This window comes from Taudactylus pleione, unplaced genomic scaffold (assembly GCF_031769625.1).
Source record: "Taudactylus pleione unplaced genomic scaffold, aTauple2 ptg000906l, whole genome shotgun sequence".
Lineage (NCBI taxonomy): Eukaryota > Metazoa > Chordata > Amphibia > Anura > Myobatrachidae > Taudactylus > Taudactylus pleione.
The window spans coordinates 1,264,037-1,279,704 of record NW_028285307.1 but is presented as its reverse complement, the minus strand read 5'-3'; the positions used below and the strand labels follow the sequence as shown (position 1 = coordinate 1,279,704).

General features: G+C 41.2%; 1 pseudogene; it reads left to right on the top strand.

Annotated features, from left to right (window-relative positions):
- The window catches only part of LOC148473851 (peptidylaminoacyl-L/D-isomerase-like), a 29,293-nt pseudogene extending 19,636 nt beyond the window's left edge, over positions 1 to 9,657 (top strand).
- The last annotated feature ends 6,011 nt before the right edge of the window (positions 9,658 to 15,668 follow it).

Below are 15,668 nucleotides of genomic sequence, written 5' to 3'. Positions count from 1 at the left end.
AATCTACACAAACGAACATACATACATACAACATATATCTAATTAATCCTTGTAATTAAGGATGCCAGCTCATATACAGAGGGGTTTACCCTCTATTAATTCAAAAAGAATGGATTGAGCGACATTAGATTAACAGAGTGAACCCTCTGTGCAAAACACTAATGTACCACCAAGATGCCAATATTTTTAATCTGATAAGAATAGTACCACACCACGAGCAGCAGCAGAAAATAGCTGTCACTCACAATATAGTGACACAATAGTACATTTTAACAGATATCATACATCTTAACAACACATAGTAATTGTCTCAAATTTAGCTCCAATCTCAGAGCACAAATGCATATGATAAGGATAATACCACACCACAAGGAGCAGCAAGTAATGGCTGTCACTCACAATTTAGTAATACAATAGTACATTTTAGCAGGTATAGTACATCTTTACAGCACATTGTAGTTGTCTCAAATTTAGCTCCAATCACAGAGCACAAGTACATATGGTAGGAATAATGCCACACCGCAAGCAACGGCAGGTAATGGCTGTCACTCACGCTTTAGTAACACAATAGTATAATCTAAAAGATATAATACATCTTAACAACAGATTGTAATTCTTTTTAAAATGTGCGATCATGTGTATACAAAGTCCTAAACTGCGGCATATCCCTGTAATGGTTAAACTAATAGGTTATAACCAGATCGTAACACTGCAGTGGGTAGAGGGAGTCCCAGTTAATACATCATGATATACAATCTATAGGTGTCCATATCCGCAATGCCCAATTATTAATCAAAAAATATATCACCATAAATGCTGTTGGAAGTGTTTATATCGGAAGGATATTACTTAAATAGCAAGTGACAGTGTACTTGGACTAGGAGACTAGGGCATATAATAAGTATATCTGCATGGATGTGTTTACTTAGCTTGGTAAAATAGTATAAGGAAATCCTTAACGTGTGCCGCTGATCCACGAGGGAGAGGTGACTGTGAACATGCACAGATCGCGCAGGCTTTGGAGGAGACGGTAGCGGCAGTGGGAATCTCCTTCCACGCGGCTTCCCCAGGGAGATACCTGGCCGTCTCGTGCAGGTTCGGCGGCAGATGCGGGGAAATCCTAGCTCGCTGCCGCACGGGCTGGTGCCCTCCTGCTCCAACAGCCTGCTATGACTCAAAGTAGGATGACGTACGTTTCGCCGGGGACGGGGCTTGATCACATCAGAGTGATGCATGCCTGGGGAACCCCTTTCTAAAACGGCCTGCCAGCCAATCCTAGGCCTATGTGCAAATGATTGACAGATTGTCTGTCCAATAAAAGCAGGACTAGAGATGAGGGAAAAATTGAATAGTGTTGATTAGGAACAGAACGGAGAGACATACATTATTAAACATATTTCAACCTATTATTTGGAAAAAAGAAAAATGTATAATGTAAAACAGAATAGAGGAGATCCAAAAGGAGGCATTGTAATACATGAGGTAATTGGTATATCCCGATATCTAGTAGCTACTGTTGGTGCATATGATTTATAAAGCCTGCTTCAATATTGTCTAGCTAATTCTAATAGAATGTATATTATAATTAATTCCGACTCAGAAGGTACAGGGTTGGTATAGACAGGATTACATAATTAATACCATACACTATATAATTATACAGGGAGGTAGGGTCATAATGTTCATATTCAAACACCCAGGGTTCCTTCCTATCTAACAATGATATGATACAATATGCACTTTCTGTGCTCACTAATATACAGGGGACATTACATCATAAATCCTGGATATACAAGAGACCCTTGTATATGAGCTGGCTTCCTTAATTACAAGGATTAATTAGATATATGTTGTATGTATGTATGTATGTTTGTTTGTGTAGATTACCTTGTTTTAGTAATACTATATTAAAAGTAATATTTTAATTATCTTAATTACCATATGAGTGCCCCCAACAAAAAGTCTTCTTTTTTCTTGGTCTCTTGTTGATGCTGTATATGTGTGTCAGTGTATGTATATATGTATCAGTGTACTGTATATGTCAGTGTGTGTCAGTGTACTGTATATGTCAGTGTACTGTATATGTCAGTGTGTATGTATATATGTGTCAGTGTACTGTATATGTGTGTCAGTGTACTGTATAGGTCAGTGTGTGCATGTATATATGTGTCAGTGTACTGTATATGTCAGTGTACTGTATATGTGTGTCAGTGTATGTATATGTGTGTCAGTGTACTGTATATGTCAGTGTGTATGTGTCAGTGTACTGTATATGTGTCAGTGTGTATGTATATATGTGTCGGTGTACTGTATATATGTGTCAGTGTACTGTATATATGTGTCAGTGTGTATGTATATATGTCAGAGTACTGTATATATGTGTCAGTGTGTATGTATATGTGTCAGTGTGTATGTATATATGTGTCAGTGTACTGTATATGTCAGTGTATGTACATATGTGTCAGTATACTGTATATGTCAGTGTGTATGTGTCAGTGTACTGTATATGTCAGTGTATGTAAATATGTGTCAGTGTACTGTATATGTGTCAGTGTGTATGTATATATGTGTCAGTGTACTGTATATGTAAGTGTATGTATATATGTGTCAGTGTACTGTAAATGTGTCAGTGTGTATGTATATATGTGTCAGTGTACTGTATATGTCAGTGTACTGTATATATGTGTCAGTGTACTGTATATGTCAGTGTATATATGTGTCAGTATACTGTATATGTCAGTGTGTATGTCAGTGTACTGTATGTCAGTGTATGTATATATGTGTCAGTGTACTGTATATGTGTCAGTGCGTATGTATATATGTGTCAGTGTACTGTATATGTCAGTGTGTATGTGTCAGTGTACTGTATATGTCAGATAATGTATATATGTGTCAGTGTACTGTATATGTCAGTGCATGTATATATGTGTCAGTGTACTGTATATGTGTCAGTGTGTATGTATATATGTGTCAGTGTACTGTATATGTCAGTGTACTGTATATGTCAGTGTATATATGTGTCAGTGTACTGTATATGTCAGTGTACTGTATATATGTGTTAGTGTACTGTATTTGTCAGTGTGTATATGTCAGTGTACTGTATATATGTCAGTGTGTATATGTCAGTGTACTGTATATATGTGTCAGTGTACTGTATATATCAGTGTATATGTGTCAGTGTACTGTATATGTGTCAGTGTATATATATGTCAGTGTGTATAGGTCAGTGTGTATGTGTCAGTGTACTGTATATGTGTCAGTGTGTATATGTCAGTGTACAGTATATGTCAGTGTACTGTATATGTGTCAGTGTGTATGTGTCAGTGTACTGTATTTGTCACTGTATATGTGTCAGTGTGTATGTATGTATGTATGTGTCAGTATACTGTATATGTCAGTGTACTGTATATGTGTGTCAGTGTACTGTATATGTGTGTCAGTGTACTGTATGTCAGTGTGTATGTGTCAGTGTACTCTATATGTGACAGTGTGTATGTATATATGTGTCAGTGTACTGTATATGTGTATCAGTTTACTGTATATGTCAGTGTACTGTATATGTGTGTCAGTGTACTGTATATGTGTGTCAGTGTACTATATATGTGTGTCAGTGTACTGTATATGTGTCAGTGTACTGTATATGTGTCAGTGTACTGTATGTGTGTGTCAGTGTACTGTATATGTCAGTGTACTATATATATGTGTCAGTGTACTATATATATGTGTCAGTGTACTGTATATGTGTGTCAGTGTACTGTATATGTCAGTGTACTATATATATGTGTCAGTGTACTATATATATGTGTCAGTGTACTGTATATGTGTGTCAGTGTACTGTATATGTCAGTATACTATATATATGTGTCAGTGTACTATATATGTGTGTCAGTGTACTGTATATGTGTGTCAGTGTACTGTATATGTGTGTCAGTGTACTGTATATGTGTGCCTTTAAATGATTTGTTTTGCTTTTTGTCTGCTGCTGTTTTTTGTTTTGTTTCTTTTTCTAATAGACAGAACTGAACATACCCAACTGTCTAAAGTGCTCCTCCATCCCGTTCCAGGAGTTCTTCTCGATGAAGCTTCGTACAAGACTCCAGGGCTGTTTCCTGTAACAGATCTCGGAGGACACCCTAAAAGAAAGGACACAGCATTAAAAAGACAGATCCAAAATGGGCCTCTAAATCAAACAGAAAAAAAATATTTTTTTAAATCCTTTTTTGTTTCTTGTGACAAAAAGCATAAGTTCAACAGTATAGAGAGATGAGAACAAACATATCAAGAGTGTTCATACGGAGATAGCAATTTTGCAGGCTGAACCAATGTATCCAGAGACTGCAACTTATCAAGTCACTAATATCTAGTGACATCACTGAGAATGTAGCCTATCCAATCACTAAGACCTAGTGACATCACTGAGAATGTAGCCTATCCAATCACTAAGACCTAGTGACATCACTGAGAATGTAGCCTATCCAATCACTAAGACCCAGTGACATCACTGAGAATGCAAACTATCCATTCACTAGGACCCAGTGACATCACTGAGAATGAAAACTATCCATTCACTAGGACCCAGTGACATCACTGAGAATGCAGCCTATCCATTCACTAGGACCCAGTGACATCACTGAGAATGCAGCCTATCCTGTCACCAGGTGACATCACTGAGAATGCCGCCTATCCAGTCACCAGGTGACATCACTGAGAATGCCGCCTATCCAGTCACCAGGTGACATCACTGAGAATGCCGCCTATCCAGTCAGAAGGTGACATCACTGAGAATGCCGCCTATCCAGTCACCAGGTGACATCACTGAGACATGGCATAAGACAGACAAACTCCGCCATTAGATTCGAAGTTGCATTTTCTGGAATACACACAGCACAGACAAATTGCTGCTTGCACGGTTTAGGTTACCTGTACACGTGAAAGGGGTGATCCAAATAAGTCAATGTTCCAGCTGATTTAATATTTGGTGGGAAACAGAAAATTATACTTAGACGCTGCCTGGTCTCTATATAATCTAGTTCTTGGTGATACTCTCAGCTTCCTGCACTCAGTGCTCACCTCTGCGGTCCGTCTGCCATGACTGACGGATGATGGGGTTACTGAGCAGAAGCCCCCAGTTGGCAGTACAACAATAGATCACTTACAGGATGGATACACACAGGTGACCCGGGCATCGCTAATGCACAAAAGTCCCAGAGATACTTTGCCATAGCTGGCGGAGAGCAGAGGTAAAAGACTGTAAATTGTTATATATATATATATATATATATATATGCTCCCCACCTCTTTGCAATCCTTCAAACGGGCTCTCAAGACCCATTATTTCATCATAGCCTTCCAGCTATCATTCTAACTCCCTGCTCATTCCTCACCATCTACCCCATCTGTGTCACCCCAGTTTGTCTTCCCCCACCTTTTTAGAATGTAAGCTCTCACGAGCAGGGCCATCTAGCCTCTTGTGCTTCTCCTTACTATAGTGTCATTTACTTCTTACTCACCACTAGGGCACCTAACACTTGGCTGATTATTCTCTGTTGCTTATCTGGGTGATATGGGCCCTCATTCAGAGCCGTTCGCTATTTGTGGTCGTTCGTTCAAAAACAAGGGGTGGCTATTCAAATGATCCGTTCGCAAATTGCAGTCTGTTCCCACCTCTAAGTCTGAACGAGCGAGCAAAACATACGCTCGTTTTTTTGATAAAAACGCCCCCTGGCCGCACGCACCATACGTCATGTCCGCTATTTATTAGATTAATCGAGTACATCGTACAGCGTATGAACTGCTCGCTATTCTTGTGGTTGGTGTTTTCAACCGCTATTTTGCGAGCAGTTCTGAGTTAAAAAAAACCAAGTGACGTGGTCAATGACGCTCCTGTATTAATTATGCACTCCTTAAAAACGCCCGTTTTGACCTTTAAGCACGCCTGCGTTCGGATCTCCACTCCCCGTTTTCAAGCACCTTCCCCTGTTACCACCCACATATGCCTCATTCTGTCACTCAAAATAGCAGGCACTCGCTATATTGCGTACCAACGATTTTCGGCCGCACTGACTGGTTCGCGCATGCGTACTAAAAACCGTACGCATGCGCAGATGTGCGAACATCGCTCGGAACGAGCGTACTGCCGCTAGCGAGTGGCTCTGAATGAGGGCCATGGTCGCTAATGTAGCAATATATATTATCCATGTCCTGTATTGTATTGTTCTGTAAGTCGCTTGTCTACAATTTGTTTATGTACTATGTAAGGTGCTGTCGAACACTTGTGGCGCCATATAAATAAATGATAATAATAATAATAATATATATTATATATATTTATTTATTAATAGACAAAGACTGATAGAACCACAGAACTGTTTCCTGGCAGAGGTAGTAATAAAGTGAAAATTTAAAAATAATGTGGAGGACAAACATAACACTACTAAAAACAGAGGTATAAAAATACAGCTTCCCCAAGGTTTAATGTAAAAAAAAAAGATGAACAATCATCTAAAATGATCTGACAGAAAGCTAATAACACTGTGTCTCTGTCACTATTTGGGAGCTACGCCATCAGTCACTATGTGGGAGCTACGCCATCAGTCACTATGTGGGAGCTACGCCATCAGTCACTATGTGGGAGCTACGCCATCAGTCACTATGTGGGAGCTATGCCATCAGTCACTATGTGGGAGCTACGCCATCATTCATTATGTGGAAGCTACGCCGTCAGTCACTATGTGGGAGCTACGCCGTCAGTCGCTATGTGGGAGCTACGCCATCAGTCACTATGTGGGAGCTACGCCATCAGTCACTATGTGGGAGCTACGCCGTCAGTCTCTATGTGGGAGCTACACCGTCAGTCACTATGTGGGAGCTACACCGTCAGTCACTATGTTTGAGCTACACCGTCAGTCACTATGTGGGAGCTACACCGTCAGTCACTATGTGGGAGCTACGCCATCAGTCACTACGTGGGAACTACACCGTCAGTCACTATGTGGGAGCTACGCCGTCAGTCACTATGTGGGAGCTACGCCATCAGTCACTATGTGGGCGCTACACCGTCAGTCACTATGTGGGAGCTGCGCCATCAGTCACTATGTGGGAGCTACGCCGTCAGTCACTATGTGGGAGCTACGCCATCAGTCACTATGTGGGAGCTACGCCGTCAGTCACTATGTGGGAGCTACGCCATCAGTCACTATGTGGGAGCTACGCCGTCAGTCACTATGTGGGAGCTACGCCGTCAGTCGCTATGTGGGAGCTACGCCATCAGTCACTATGTGGGCGCTACGCCTTTTTCCTGCCTGGGGTGACAGTCTCTGCTCTGGTGCTTCTAGCACACTCAACTGATAAAACAAACATCTGATATAAGGCCAGTTTGTGCTAGAAGCACCAGAGCAGAGAGCAACACCCCAGGCAGGAAATAGGAACTGCACAGGTTGTGCCAGGTGCAGGGTGTTAGAATGAAAACTATATAGATCCCACACTAATAACATTAACATTAGCAGTGGGATGGAACAAGACTCACTCAGCCAATCAAAAGCAGATGCCAATTGCTATTATCAGCATGCATATTTTGCACTAGGATTTCAGGTCCTTCAAGTTATAAAATACAGCTCCTTAAAGGTACATATGTTGCTTTGTTGTGTAAACATTGGTACCATCGATGCACATCGGGCAGTCATGCAGCATTTATAGCATGTCTGACACTGCAAGTCTCCTGGCATGCAGAGAGCTCTGATGCTGTGTATGCAATCGCAGTGCCTAATTTATACATTCCCATGAAACAGCGTTCAAGCAAACAGACAAACATACGTTATTCTGTCCAGCCCCCATCACCACCCATAAATGGTGACAGTCCCCTGTGCGTCCATAATCACAATGTAACTGCTGCACATGCACAGTGTATCTTATACGCATGTACGATGATAAAACAATCACTCAATGTGCGTCCATAATCGTATTTGCGTTCACTACTGAATCAGGCCGTCTAAGCACAAGGTAAAGTAAGCAGGTGTTATTGCAAAATGTTACAAATGGATAGAGGGCCTGATTTAGCAAGGATCGCTATTTTGCTTATACGCATGGAACGTGGTTGCTATTATCAGCGTTGATATGTAAGTGTTTGCATTCGCATTACGATCACAGCCTAACATTAGGACGCCCACTTTCCTTTACTCACATCCATATATTTGGGCAACATAGCAAAACAATCAGTAACATCAAGTAACATCGGACCCAAACACACAGTTAAGGCAGTTTCAGACCTCACTCAGGAATTTCTACCTTCAGCGCACGGTATGAGGCCTCAGGAGGCATCTGGTATCGCAGTGGCCTATTTATGCACAACCAAGCAATGACATCCCAATGCACTGGCACGCCTGCGTTTGCCCAACACCCCCATCACTACCCACAACATGGAACTTCCTGTCAATCACTCTGCGATCGCAGTCCCAAACGCAGCGAGTGGCTCATGCATGCTCACTGAGATGCATACGTATGTGCAGTATGCAAAAATCAGCCGATTGTGTACGTATAAGCAACTGCGATCCTTGCTGAATCAGCCCAAGAGTCTGTGTGTACACTTACATCAATATCTACATCAGCCCCACGTCACATTTTCTTATTTTAAAATACTAATTTCACTGCCCATCATGTGTCACTTATTGTTTCTTTATAGTATGTCCACTTAAGAAAAAACTATTGAATGCTGTATACAATATATCCTTTGATATATTCTTATTGTACAGAAAATTTCTTACTAACAGGGAAACAAGAAGAAATAAAATTCAGATCTACTAGATACATGAAACTTTTACATATTGTATGTATGTAATTATACTAATACGTCATTTCCAAGGCAAATCACATCTCCAGTTAAGAAATGTTGTAATTGCGTTGTCAGGTTGCCGATCTACCATGTAATTTTAAATGGATATTAAGTCATTTTATTAGTTGACTAAATTGTCATGACTGGACAAGACAAAACACATTTCATTAGTGATCCTGTCAAGAATATTGTTATAATGATGAAAATTACACTAAATGGACAACTAAGATCAGGTCCAGGCTGATAAAGGTCTAAACGGATAAGTAAAATGGACCTTCTTGACCCCACTCTCATGTCACATTTCTCTATATCATGGAAGATCAGTATCCTTAGGCTGGCCAGATGTTTAAGATAAAGAGATTAAATAAATGACAAGTTGGAAGGAAGAGGATGTAGTACATGGTTGGATAAATAGAGATGATTAGAATGAATGTTTATTTCTTTTGGATGAGGCTGTATGTACGTGGCCATTTTTCTAGCATATATAACATTGTATGTTCTTTATTGGCACCACAGTAGTTAGTTGAGATTGGTTGAAGGAAATATTTACTGAAATCCATTTAGGTAGGACATAGGACATTTTTAATTGCTCTTTAATGACCATTCTGGTAAAGTGACCTTATTTGGTATTTGACATACAGTAAATTAAACCTAAATTAAAATTATGTTTCCTACTTTCAGAGCTACTTCCAACTAAAGACAAGAATAATGAAGAATTTAAAGCAAGTGAGTATATTCTGAATGGTTATAATATAAATGCAAAAATACCCAATGCAAATCAATCTAAACTGAAAAATAGTATGCTTTTCCTGCTGGTTTGTTGTTACTGAGGCCCTGATACAGTGCCGGATGCTCTGACAGAGCGCTTGCTCTGAATCAGGGCCGGTCTTTTATTTTTTAGAAGGGCCTCCTTGCCGGTCACATAGTTGTGGGTGACCACCCATAGCTATAGCAAGCGGCCAGGAAGATGGTTGTGATGGTTAAGACCATTGCGACCGTTGGGCTTGCAACGAGACCCTTGTAGTAGGGTGTCATTGCCGCAAGTCCCAGAGAGATTTCGGCTCTAACAGAGCCAGAATCTCTCCACTGACATCACTTGTGATGTCAGTGGGGCTGGCCCCAAACTGTATGTGTTCACATGGGAATGCCTCCATTTGGGCAGCCACCCCACCTGCCCACCCACCAAAGGGGTCGTGCTGTCACTCAACATCAACAGCACGCCCCCTTTGGTACAAGACCTGGAATGACAGTTTGCCCAACGCTATCCAGGTCTCGCGCATTCACATGACGGAGCTGGCTCCGTCGTGCGCATGCGCTCTGGGCCACCATCGACCTGGTTATGAGTGCTCAGCACTTGCGACCGAGTCTGAATCAGGCCCTTAGATCAGTGAATTGGAGATTTTTTTATTGTAATTATAAATAATTCACCCAATGGGGCTCTTTCACCAAGCCAATTGCTCGACATCGGGCATGATACCACAGTGTGTGTGGCCAAGCTTAACATGCAATGCAAATTAAATATGGATGTATATCCTGTAATACAGCCAGTCCCATTGTCTTCTCGCTATCATGATTCATATAGAAGGATGAACAGGGCAGGATCTTAGGAGAAGAGCTGAGAGGTTTATTGAATAAAAGTGGTGATTGTAAAGTGATTGGACATTTATAATTTTGCACATTGAATGCTTTGCTATGTTTCTGCCTCTTCACCTGCCTGTGCACAATGTTAGTTTGAGGGAGCATCTGTAGATCCCTTGCACATTTTGAACACCTTTATATTGAAAAAACCCTTAATATTTTCATGCACATGTGACCAATGTCCTCTCAAATTTCTTAAAATATTTCATATCTTTCTGGTAACCAAAAATTGACATAGTTATATTTACTGACAAAAAACATGCAATATTACTAGTTGTGGGCATCACTGAATCTCTCAACTAATGGCCATATGGTACACAGATACCTCATGATTATTATCAATATACTGCAGAGATACAGTACCTCACAATTACCATCCATATGCTGCATGGATAATTCACAATTACTGGCCATATGATGCACAGTTACCTCACAAGTATCATCCATTTGATACACAATTACCGGCCATATGATGCACAGTTACCTTACAATTACCATCCAAATGATGCACAGTTACCTCACAATTACCATCCATATGATGCAGTTACCTCACAATTACTATCCATATGATGCACAGTTACCTCACAATTATCATCCATATGATGCACAGTTACCTCACAATTACTATCCGTATGCTGCAAAATACCTCACAATTACCGGCCATCTGCAGGGTCAGCTCCAGGTCTACTAGCACTCTTTCTGAAATGGTTTGGAGTGCCTCCTACTTCAGATAATAATTTGCCCCAAGTATTGTCCTAGTTAATTATTAGCCCTCACAGTATTACACCAGTTAATTAAATATCCCACTGTATTACCAGTTAACAATTTACCCAAAGTAATATGCACACACGGTTAAAAAAAATGCCCCCACAATAGTACATCAGTTAATAATATGCCCCCACAATAGTATCACAGTAAATGTTACAAACTTACACTATTCTACCAGTTAATTAAATCCCCCCACTTTAGTGTCTCACTTAATAATATGCCCAACAGGATTGCCCTAGTTAATACTAGGCTCCCCACAGTAGTGCCACAGTTAATGAAATGCACCTACATTAGTGCGCAAGTTAATAAAATGTCCCACTGTAGTGCCAGTTCTTATTATGCCAACACAGTAGAGCCACAGTAAAATATATGCCCCCACAATAGTACCTCAGTTAATAATATGCCCCTATATTAGTGCCACAGTTAATGATATGCACCTACATTATTCTACTAACTAATTAAATGCTCCCACAGTATTGTCTCAGTTAATACTATGCATCCGCAGCAGTGCACTAGTGTCTCAGTTAATAATATGCATCCGCAGCAGTGCCCTAGTGTCTCAGTTAATAATATGCATCTACAGCAGTGCCCTAGTGTCTCAGTTAATAATATGCATCCACAGCAGTGCCCTAGTGTCTCAGTTAATAATATGCATCCACAGCAGTGCCCTAGTGTCTCAGTTAATAATATGCATCTGCAGCAGTGCCCTAGTGTCTCAGTTAATAATATGCATCTACAGCAGTGCCCTAGTGTCTCAGTTAATAATATGCATCCACAGCAGTGCCCTAGTTTCTCAGTTAATAATATGCATCCACAGCAGTGCCCTAGTGTCTCAGTTAATAATATGCACCCGCAGCAGTGCCCTAGTGTCTCAGTTAATAATATGCATCCACAGCAGTGCCCTAGTGTCTCAGTTAATAATATGCACCCGCAGCAGTGCCCTAGTGTCTCACTTAATTATATGCATCCACAGCAGTGCCCTAGTTTCTCAGTTAATTATATGCATCCACAGCAGTGCCCTAGTGTCTCAGTTAATAATATGCATGCACAGCAGTGCCCTAGTGTCTCAGTTAATTATATGCATCCACAGCAGTTCCCTAGTTTCTCAGTTAATTATATGCCCCACAGTATTGCCCCAGTTAAAAATATCCTCGTTACAATAATGCCCCAGGTAATGATATGCACGTACTGTAGTGCTCAAGTTAATAAAATGTCCCACTGTAGTGCTAGTTAATAATATGCACACACAGTAGTGTCCCAGTTAATTGTATACCCCCAAATTAGTGCCACATGTAAAAATATGCCCCATAAATGTACCCATAATTAATAATATGCCCCTTCAGTAGTGCCACAGTAATAAATATGCCCTCAAAGAAGTGTACCCCACAGTATTGCTCCAGTTAATAATATGCCACCACAGTGATTCTTCAAGTAATATGTTTCTACCCTTTAATGCCCCATATGCCCCTACACTGCAATGGCCCATATGCCAACACACTGTTATGCCCATGAGAAGGACTGAAACACTATGGTAAATAACATAGCATTGGCAAATCTCTGCTTATATGCATAAAGTAGAGCAATTAACAATCATATAATGAATACCAAACTGAGATACTATGAATACTATAATACAGATCCTCTGAAGAAACTTTTGATATTTTATTCAAAATAATTATATTATGGGGGGAGTAGTATCTATAAAGATAGTTTATGTGCATTGTCATGTAATAGTAAAATGAGGTAGTGTACATTTAAGGATCTTGCAGCATAGAAGGACATGTGATCAGGAAGTGGAGAGATATAGGAGAAAGTAAGAGAAAGGAGAACAGCCATGATGAGATGATGTCTTTATCTACCTTTACTAATGCAAGTATTACTGATAATAAATAAACTACATAAACAGCATACTTGATGATTCATTGCTATGAAGAAAGGTACATGAAGATATAACAGGGGGAACATCATTCTGTTATGTGTAGTCTGGGAACCCCTTGATTTTAATCGTATATATTGAATGCAATTTTCTGTTTAAGTGTGTCCCAGGAAAGAGCCCTTCTTTCCCTCTTTTGGTGTATATATCTAAATATTAGTCTTGTGCCTTGGGAGCTCCACCAACCGTGACATACTGTATTACGTATTGTACAAAAAAAACGAAATAATGTTGGTTTATAATAAATATTGAATAATGTTCTATGCAGAATCCTCTTCTCCTTTTTCGATGTGTTTGAAAAATAACTCAAATGTTGTATGTATAAACGCCCTATCGGTATATGTGAACACAAATCCAAACCAGTACAGCTTAACCAACCTTACATAACTTATCTAAAATAAAGACACAGACAACTTTATTGCTATAAAAATAAGATCAGCCTTTATTCTAAATACAAACAACTACTGGTGACGAAAAGAAAGAGCGTCATAAGCCAATGGTCCAAAGTCACTTTAAGCAATTTCCACTATCCTCCACCATACTTGCAGGGCCAATTGCCCTTTAAGCAAGTAATCTTTAAGGTCTCCAAATCAGGCACCAATGCACTCATTAAAAGGCCCGGCCAGTAAGCCAGTGCAGCTGACCCCAGAAGGTTAACGTCAACAGTGTATTGATGCCGATTGCACGCCACCAGTCTAAACTAAACTACCTAATCCCCTAAAGATACTTTCCAAGAACAGCGACGTCCCATCTTCAGTAAGGTGAACTCCATCCGAACGGAACAGGTGAGAATCTCTAAAGCGTATCAAAGGATGATTTATCACCAGGCCACATAAAGCTACCACTCTTTTTGCCACTAGGGAATTAACCTTGCGTCTTGCCTTGTCGACTAACACCCCAGGCCTCGCGCTCCTCCAACACTGCCTGGGAATGATAGCCGACCAAACCAGATTACACCATGGCCACCAGGAACAAATGGTCTCAAGATCCTTAACTACCTTGTAACTCAAATCTAAGGATGACTGAGACCCCAGATCATTGCCCCCCAAATGCAAGACTAGAACACCAGGAGCCCCAAAACGCGACGCCATCTCTAACAGCAAACCTAGCAGCGCGTCCCAGCGCATACCTCTCCTGCCTAACCAGCGAATGCTGTCTACTGCTACAAATGACTGAGGGTCACGGGCCAAGGGCGATGTAGCTGCCCAATGGATAAATGAGTGACCCACGACCCATATGGGGTGAGGGTCCAAATTAGCTACTGTAAGAAAAAACACAATGTAACAAGGTTACCAAATGGAAGCCAAAACTTAGCACAAACGAAATGTCGGCATCAAAAGAGAGAAAGAAAGGTAGAGAAGATAAAAGACAGGGGGGAGGAGGAGGGGGAGCAAAGGGGGGAAAAAAAACTAACTTGGCCCGAGGTGAAAACCTGAAAAAACCTGCCCGGATAACAAATAGCCAATCAGTTTCCGTGGTTCAGGGCAAAAACAGGGCAAAATCCCTCAGGGCCCCCACCGATAATGGTGACGAGCGGTAACAGAAAAATTCCAAGTTATAATAATACAATAGTAAGACAATATACAATGCAGAAGCAAACATATCAGTGCCGAACATAGCGTTTATAAGCGTTCGATTTCCATCGCCCTAGCGCTTTAATTTCTGAAACCGACCATCCAGCACGGGCTGCAACTGTAGCCGCCCCAATCCGAAAGGAATGGGAACCGTATACCCCTTGAGGCAAGCCGAGGGACTGGGTACACCACTGAAGTACAGATCGGAATTGATACATGGTCAAGGGGGAACCATCACCATGGATCAACCACGCACCTGGCAAGTTGGGCCGAAGGCGCAAATACTGTCTGGCCAGCGCAACCGGGCAAACGCGTGCATCTGAACATGCCACCAAATACACCCAGCGACCTCTACCCAATTGATCTGTTTTGGATCGCTGCAGCTTATACATCAGAGACCGGGCGATGATAATGTGTGAATAAAGTAAAGCAGGAGGGGCCCGACGAGAAGCAGCTACCAACTCGCTGATGCGAAAAGCCCCGTGAAAGGCCATCACAAAAGCAAGCCGGAAAAGTATCGTTTCATAAGGGGACGTGCAAACATCAGACAATACAATCACAAACTCAACAAGTAACAAAAAAGTAACTGGTCTTCTGGGGTCATCCTGAACCGGGGCCATTCTTGCCCAACCTTTAACAGCCCTTTGTACTAAGAATCCCTTGGTAAAATCCCGACGCCCCTGCAAGCGCAAGAAAAACGAAACGCCGCAAATGATTCTCGCCACCACCGCCCTGGACTTACCAGCAGAATATAGACCCCATATAAAAGATTAAAAGACTTGGTAAATCCGCTTACCTCCGTCACACTTGCGGGAGAAAAAGGACTCCCACTGGTTCCAAGCAGACTGGTAGGACCTCAACGTGCTGGGGGCGAGCGAGTGCCGCGCTAACCCCTCCATTCCGGACAAATAACCTGCCTACAATGAGG